At 41.8% G+C, this 7,500-nt stretch overlaps 1 protein-coding gene across 1 annotated transcript in view; it reads right to left on the reverse strand.

The window, feature by feature from the left end:
* LOC125035155 (branched-chain-amino-acid aminotransferase, mitochondrial-like) overlaps positions 1-7,500 on the reverse strand; it is a 19,505-nt gene that overhangs the window by 11,038 nt on the left and 967 nt on the right. The window lies entirely within an intron of this gene.

The raw sequence follows: 7,500 nt of genomic DNA on the forward strand, positions 1-7,500 counted from the left end.
CCTGAGGCTACTGCGATTTATTTTCCGCTTTATTTATTTTGAGCAGTCTTACTCACGAGGCACTAACCCACCGCATAAAAAAAAAATCAGACACTGAACAATAACATTCATATCTTGAGGTATTCACACCAAGCTACAAGTGATTGATCTTGGAAATGCAGTCTAGTAATAGGTTTTGGCACGACGCCAGCCGGGCTTCTCGGAGCCACCGACCGCCAGCTCCCCCGCCCACAATAAAACTCCCCCCCCCCCCCTCACGCCCGCGCCTACCCTCACCACTCATCCTCGTTCCCGGGTGGTCGTCCAAAACGCAAGTCCAGGAGAGTGTGCATGTCTTGTCCTTCTTCTAATGCCACTTCAACGCAGTTCATATTGCATCTGTACTATAAGTAACGGAATCGAAATGAATTATGTTTCTGGAGCTGGACCTTCGTACAGTGAACGACCACCAGCTTTCAGGCTAAACTTATCTTGTATGAATCTAAAGATAAATACCAAATAAAACAACAGCGGCCTAAAATGATCGGATCAGTGTGGTTTACTGGTTACTTGACATAGATGTAAATCATTATTCATATATACGTATGCATATATACATAGATAACTGTGTGTGTGTGTGTGTGTGTGTGTGTGTGTGTGTGTGTGTGTGTGTGTGTGTGTGTGTGTGTGTGTGTGTGTGTGTGTGTGTGTGTGTGTGTGTGTGGGTCCGTCTGTCTCTCTGCCTATGTTACTGTTAGACCGTCTGTCGAAAATTTCTGTCTGTCTGCTTGTTCGTCTGCCTCTGTTTCAATCTCTGTCTGTCTATATATCTCTTAAATACATGCAAAAGAGGAAATTCGAGAGGTTTTTGTACGCCAATGAAGAGATATTATATGGCGAAATATATTTTCCATACTAGTTGATTATATGTGTACCTGTTAACTAAAATCTTACGAACGAAATTAAGCAAATGTTTAAAAAGCAGCACAGCGGGTGAAAGACGAGGAAATATCATTTACCATACATAATCAGGACATTCTGGATACGTGTGTGTGTGTGTGTGTGTGTGTGTGTGTGTGTGTGTGTGTGTGTGTGTGTGTGTGTGTGTGTGTGTGTGTGTGTGTGTGTGTGTGTGTGTGTGTGCGCGTGTGTGGATGTGCATTAACACGTGTATATACATGTAAATACATTGATCGATTTGAAGAAAAAATCGCGAGTTATAATTGAGATTAGATATACTGTCAAAACTGCGATGACAAGTTCAAGACGAGCGAAAGATAGACAGCTCAATGATTATTGCATGCCGAAGTTGCGTGTGTTTGTGTGTTGCACATGTTATGACAGGATGTCCACTCTGTACAGCAACCAATGTTATTGAACTCTGAGTTACGACCAAATTGGCACGCTGTTTATCCACTTTCACATCTTATTTCTAATCTGTTCTTAAATTTTAGTAATTCAACAAAAATAAACAAGAGAGAAATGAATTGCTAATTATTTTCAGGACAACAATGATCAAAATCTTTACGTGAAAACTCCCGACCCTCTTAATGCCTATACTTACTCTGGTCAAAGATCCATGCGTGCGACTGTAATGTGTATGGGCGGCCTCGCACTGGAAACCCATGCTATAGGAATGCCATGAATGAATAAGCATCTTACACAAACCTCCTCTATCCAATAACAGAAAAGGCCCTGGGCTTGGTGTGCAACGCGATGTATGGGCGGCTACTCAGCCCTAATGTCAAGAGGAAAATTTGATTTGTATTGCCTGGTATGTATGAGTATTGATTAGTTTATTGCACGTCCCTCTTCGCATCCTGAATCAACAAATCTCAACTGGCGTGTCGATCTCTACGACGCCATAGCCCTTTCAACTGTGCTCGATCTATGTCGCTCTTGTCTGTGTCCCTGGCTTGTCATGTGTAGTCTCGTGCCATGACCTAAAATCTTTCCTCTTCTAAGTGCATAAATCAGCCAAACCAAAAATTAGACTCAAAGTACACACCCGAAACTGTGTATATATACAGGGATACAGTGTTGTCCAATCGCCAATTGCGCGTTGCTGACACAACATTATTCGAGGCGTCAGACTCAACAAAGCTGAGTCAGGAACGTATGATCGCCTGTGCTTGATTCCTCGTCCTCCCCTCTTTCTATGACATCCCTTTCCTCTCCTCGTATACGTCCGTAAGCGCTACCATCGTGGTCCTTCGCCTTCCCTTCTCTAGTCATCGATCTCATAGCGTGTAGAGGGGGGAAGAAGGCGGGGGGGGGGGGGGGGGGCAAAATAGGTCAAGCTTCCTCACCCACTGACGCAGTTCTTGTTAATGTCACATCTTTAAAGGCGTAGATTCAAAACTACGGCTGTCGTTTAGTAGTCCATAAGGAAAAATGTCGTTGCGCACTTCGGAATTTTACATGAAAGTGACGCAGCCGAGAAAATTGAAAACAAAAAAATTTCTGAAGGAAATACTCGTCAATTCCGAAATCAATGTCTAATTTCTTATACAGCATATTCTCCATAACCAATGATGATATACAACTAATTAGGTATGATGAACCTAAGAATATTCTCTGTAGGCCGGGAAAAGTACGGCAACAGAGGACTTACGAGTCTTGGCCTGTAGCGTGATCTCCCCCCCCCCCCCCCGCCCTCACCTTCGCCCCCTCCCCTATTCGACCTTCATGAAGCCCTACAAGGAAATAATACGTCGTATATAGATTTTTGAGTTCGTCTCCCATTCTCAGTAGGACAACACATGCGATATTTTGTGTTTGTTCCATTTTTTTCCTCTGTCTGTCTTCTGCATTTCTTCCTCACTCTTTTCTCCTTTCACCTCTTCCTTCCTTGCTCTTACTCGTATGCGCTTGCTCTTGGGTGTATGCCTTTGCGTGTGAGACAGAATCAGTTGGTGAGTGGAAGAATGAATATATTATGACAAAATTATTACATACGTGCCTTAGTTCGTAATTGTTGTTACTGTTTCTGGAAAGAGTGATCTTTAATGGGAATCATGCATATTATACATATAACTCACGCATGATAGATAACAACCCTTAAACAAAGATGTCTCCACTTCCTAACCTCCAGAACGCGAACAGAAACATAGCAACACTGCAACTTCACATGGCAATACCAGCCTCATGGCCTTGAGTATTGTTTGAACACGCAATACCCGAGTTGGGCAAAGAGACGAGAGCTTGCGAGGAACATCACACCACACATCTTACATCGTGCCATAACAGAGAATCCCCCATTACAGAGACACCATCTTGTGAGCCTTTTCAAGATCCAAAAACAAGAAAAATCAGACAAGTTATAAAAAAGGCCAATTTTCTTAGCCCGGCCACCGAAGAAACCAGCAATTACGGCCGGGGGGAGGTACAGCGCTCGCATGATTGACACTTCCCGCGCCTCACTATAACCTTGCAGTCTCCTCGTGTCTCACATACCGATGGTGCTTTCAGGCGACTAGTTTTCAATGGCCGGATTGCGATTTCATTTGCAATGCTAACTACGATAGGCCAAAGAGAAATCCACGCTTAGCCATGGTCTACTCGACGGTAAGCCGGAAAAAAAAACATTCATACATAACGGCAGTCTCGTTCAATGGCACCTAATACACAGCTGTGCTTCCGAGCAATTATGACGTGCATCCCTGCAGCTGACACTCTACCTGTTCGTCTACAGAATATTTACGTCCTGGCCTGATTTCCCAGAACTTTACGCCTACGTTAATCCCTGCTGCTGACATCTCTACCCGTGCGCCTACGGTCTCTACTTTCTAGATCTGATAGTCCACAGAACTCTCCGGCTACGTCAAAGGACTTCAAATGCCAATGCAATTCTCCGGCCGACGCGTGGCCACGACCTTACGATTTCTGACGTTTTCATCAGCTGCTTCACCTCGTTCGTTTCAGCTCCTTCGCCTTCTCCACGACTCCCACTCCCCAAGCTAGGAAAGTGACGGTGGTCGCCATGGTAGAATTACTAAGTGAAGATATGAAGAAAGAAAAAAAAATACCATACGAGAAGAAGATCAATAAGAGAAAAACAAGAAATGATGAAATGAAGAAAATTAAGAAATGGAGAGGAACAGGAGGACTAGGAAATGAAAAGAACTTGCTGGGATGAAAGGAACACGTGAACAGTAAATGAAAGAAGAGGTAAACTATCTGAAACTCAATATAAATGAAAGCTGAAATGTAGAGCTGAAGAAGAGAGAGAGGAAAAAAATCGCGTATCCGAAAAACATGCAGAAAGAGAAAGACATGACAGACATGGAAAAAAGGGGAAAAAACAAAGGACACGGGAAATGCTAAAGATAACACAAGAAAATTTGAACAAGAAGAAACGAGGACGAACAGCAAAAAATACTAATGAGTAATAACATGGCAAATAAGAGGGATAATTCCAAGGGAAGTGAGAAAGAAGGGGAGAGGAAAGAGAAGGGACCTGGCACATGCTCAGAGATCATCATCGATGTCCTCACCCATCTTGGCGCTTTATAACATGCAGCAAAGGCCAACAACGTAAATGTAGACAAATGTCACATGGCCTAGTTGTAGAAGAAACTTGGCGAGACCAACTCGTTATTAAAGAACTATTTTCTTTTAACTTTGGGTACACGGAAGTGTCAGTATTTCATAGGGAAAGATTATATTATATATATATACACTATACATTTATATATCTATATATATACAGAGAAAGAGAGAGAGAAAGAGAGAGAGAGAGAGAGAGAGAGAGAGAGAGAGAGAGAGAGAGAGAGAGAGAGAGAGAGAGAATGGGGAGGGAGGGAATGGGGAGGGAGGGGGAAAGAGAGAGAGAGAGAGAGAGAGAGAGAGAGAGAGAGAGAGAGAGAGAGAGAGAGAGAGAGAGAGAGAGAGAGAGAGAGAGAGTCACACATAAACACTCGCACAACCTAATATACACAATATACGTTGCCTTGTATATAACGGCATCCGTTGAAAAAGCACCATGAAATCTCTCCTACTTATCTAAATTCCCTGCACATTCAGACACCTCTCGTGAATCTCCCAATACCGAGGGATGTGGAACACTTGTCTCCAGAATGATCAGTCTCTCTCAGAGGGTCCTGCAGCACACATTTTCTCATTCCTCTTCCTCGCTAACATTCACCTCATACTTGCCCTGGCTGATGCAAGTCTAGGTAACTTTTCCCAGCTTGGCAAGCCGCCAACTCGAACCTCTATTCGGTAACACAATTTAAGGTTTATTTCGCAAGAACAATGCATAGATATGTTCACACCTTCTTCTAATGTATCAGAAAATACGGATTTTTAAATTTATTTTCCCTCTGTTTTTTTTTTTTTTTCTTACTCTTCCACTCAACAACGGACAACTTGAAGTCGATAAATATTACAATCTATGGTGCATGTCCTTGTTCCACCTCTAAGTACTGGAAATATACACAAATACCAGGAATGTTCGAAGGAAACCAGAAATACGGATTTTCTTCCTTCAACCCTTCATCACCAAGCACATGTAGTGTAGAATATCCATCTAGTCGAGTGAGTGCGTGAACATACTGCTTTCAAAGTGGACTGTTAGGCTGTACCATGAATCCACCTCGATCATAATGGACAAACACCACTCTATTATCCAATACCTGAACACGGGATTTTTACTCGAATCTCCCTTAAGAACGTTTATTTTCAAAGTCGTAAATTCCTATCTCTTATCTCATAACATATCTCACTGAAGACAACCTTCTTCTCTCGATATTCGAAACCAGGCTGTGTTCTTCTCTTTGAATCGATATCAATAACATTTCCTTATTTAAAGACGCGGCTCAGGCATTCCGATAGCATCCTATTTATCTGAACTCTCTTCTCTCTTTCTCTCTCTCTCTCTCCCTCTCTCTCTCTCTCTCTCTCTCTCTCTCTCTCTCTCCCCCTCTCTCTCTCTCTCTCTCTCTCTCTCTCTCTCTCTCTCTCTCTCTCTCTCTCTCTCTCTCTCTCTCTCTCTCTCTCTCACTCTCTCTATTTCCAGCATTGAGCATCATTAATACTTTACAATATTCAGTTTATTGGTATCTTAAATGAAACTCATCAAGTTTAATAACAAATTTACATATCTGGTTTAATGGCATCTCTAGGGTCCAAATAAAACCCACTGCAACATCTCTTCGATTTCGTTAGGCAATTATACTTCCAATTCTACTTCTATAAAATAACAATCACCAAAGATTCAAAGCCAGACGTTAATTTCTCTCAAAAAAAAAAGATAACCAAGCACTTAAAACTCCGGCAGAAATAGCTTTAAAAATATATATCAACCATAATGACAATATCCAAAACTATTTCATTCCTAGATGTTAACTTCCACGTAACATTCCATCAGTGCTGAAACCTTCGAAATATTGATCCTCTTGGTGACCTATCGTCTAACATTTGGAATGATCTTTTGTCTCGATATCTTGGTAACATAGCTACGCATCCACACAAAATCTAATTGTTATAATCTTTAAAAAAAATCACAGTCGCAAGAAAATATTTTTCGTTAGTTCCCCTGTCCTAACGGCCGGTTTGTAAAAATTGTGCAAGGCCCAACCCAATGAATATTCATGACACAGACTTATATAGACACAGAAACAAATACATAATTTAGTCTAGACATGCATATCTACCAAATAGATAGATAGATAAATGTATATTTACCAGATAGATAAAACATATATGCATTTATTTCTGTGCATATGCACGTCCGTATATATGAATATCAACTGGGTCGGGCCTCGCACAGTTTTAACAAACTGGCCGTAAGACTGCAGTTTCCAGAACAAAATCACCCCCTTCATTTTAAGCCCATTCCCCTAGCCTGAACCTTCTCTGCATAAGGTCAATACACCAGTGTTTTGGCTTCTTTATCTTTCCTACCTGATGTTATTTGCTTCCTTGTACTTACGGTGCCGTGCCTCATTCATCCCACTCTTAACCACAGACATCCCAACGCCTCGAAAATATCCCCCCTTAAAAATATCAACATACATGCTCCAGCATCACTCACGCGCTATGTACGCATTCCGTACTGAAGATAGCCGAGCTTTATCTACTCTTCGTGTTGCCATGACAACCCAAATTCCCGCGTATTGTGACCCTGGTATTATTTTTTTCTAAACTTTACATTCTGGTTACCTCTTCTTGCGAGTCATAAAGTACGGGGCAACCTACGAAGCTTCATGTTTTATACATATACAATTCCATATGATAATCTATGCGTGTGACTTTTAGTCTAACGAGTTTCACATCACACAGCCTACAATGAAGCTGCATCTGTGCTTTACAGATATTACAAGAACTTCTACAATCAATGGCATCTACTTTACAGACTTTATTTGGCCTCGGGCTCTAAGTTGTACCTTATAATCAAGTTTCTTTTTTTTTACGCTGAACCATAATCTTCAGCAGGTTCCAAGTTCTTTGCCTTGCGGGGCCAACGGAGATGTCGGTCCTCTTTGGATCATCTGCCTCCAGATACATGTCAGCGTGAAA

This window comes from Penaeus chinensis, chromosome 19, assembly GCF_019202785.1.
Source record: "Penaeus chinensis breed Huanghai No. 1 chromosome 19, ASM1920278v2, whole genome shotgun sequence".
NCBI classification, from domain to species: domain Eukaryota; kingdom Metazoa; phylum Arthropoda; class Malacostraca; order Decapoda; family Penaeidae; genus Penaeus; species Penaeus chinensis.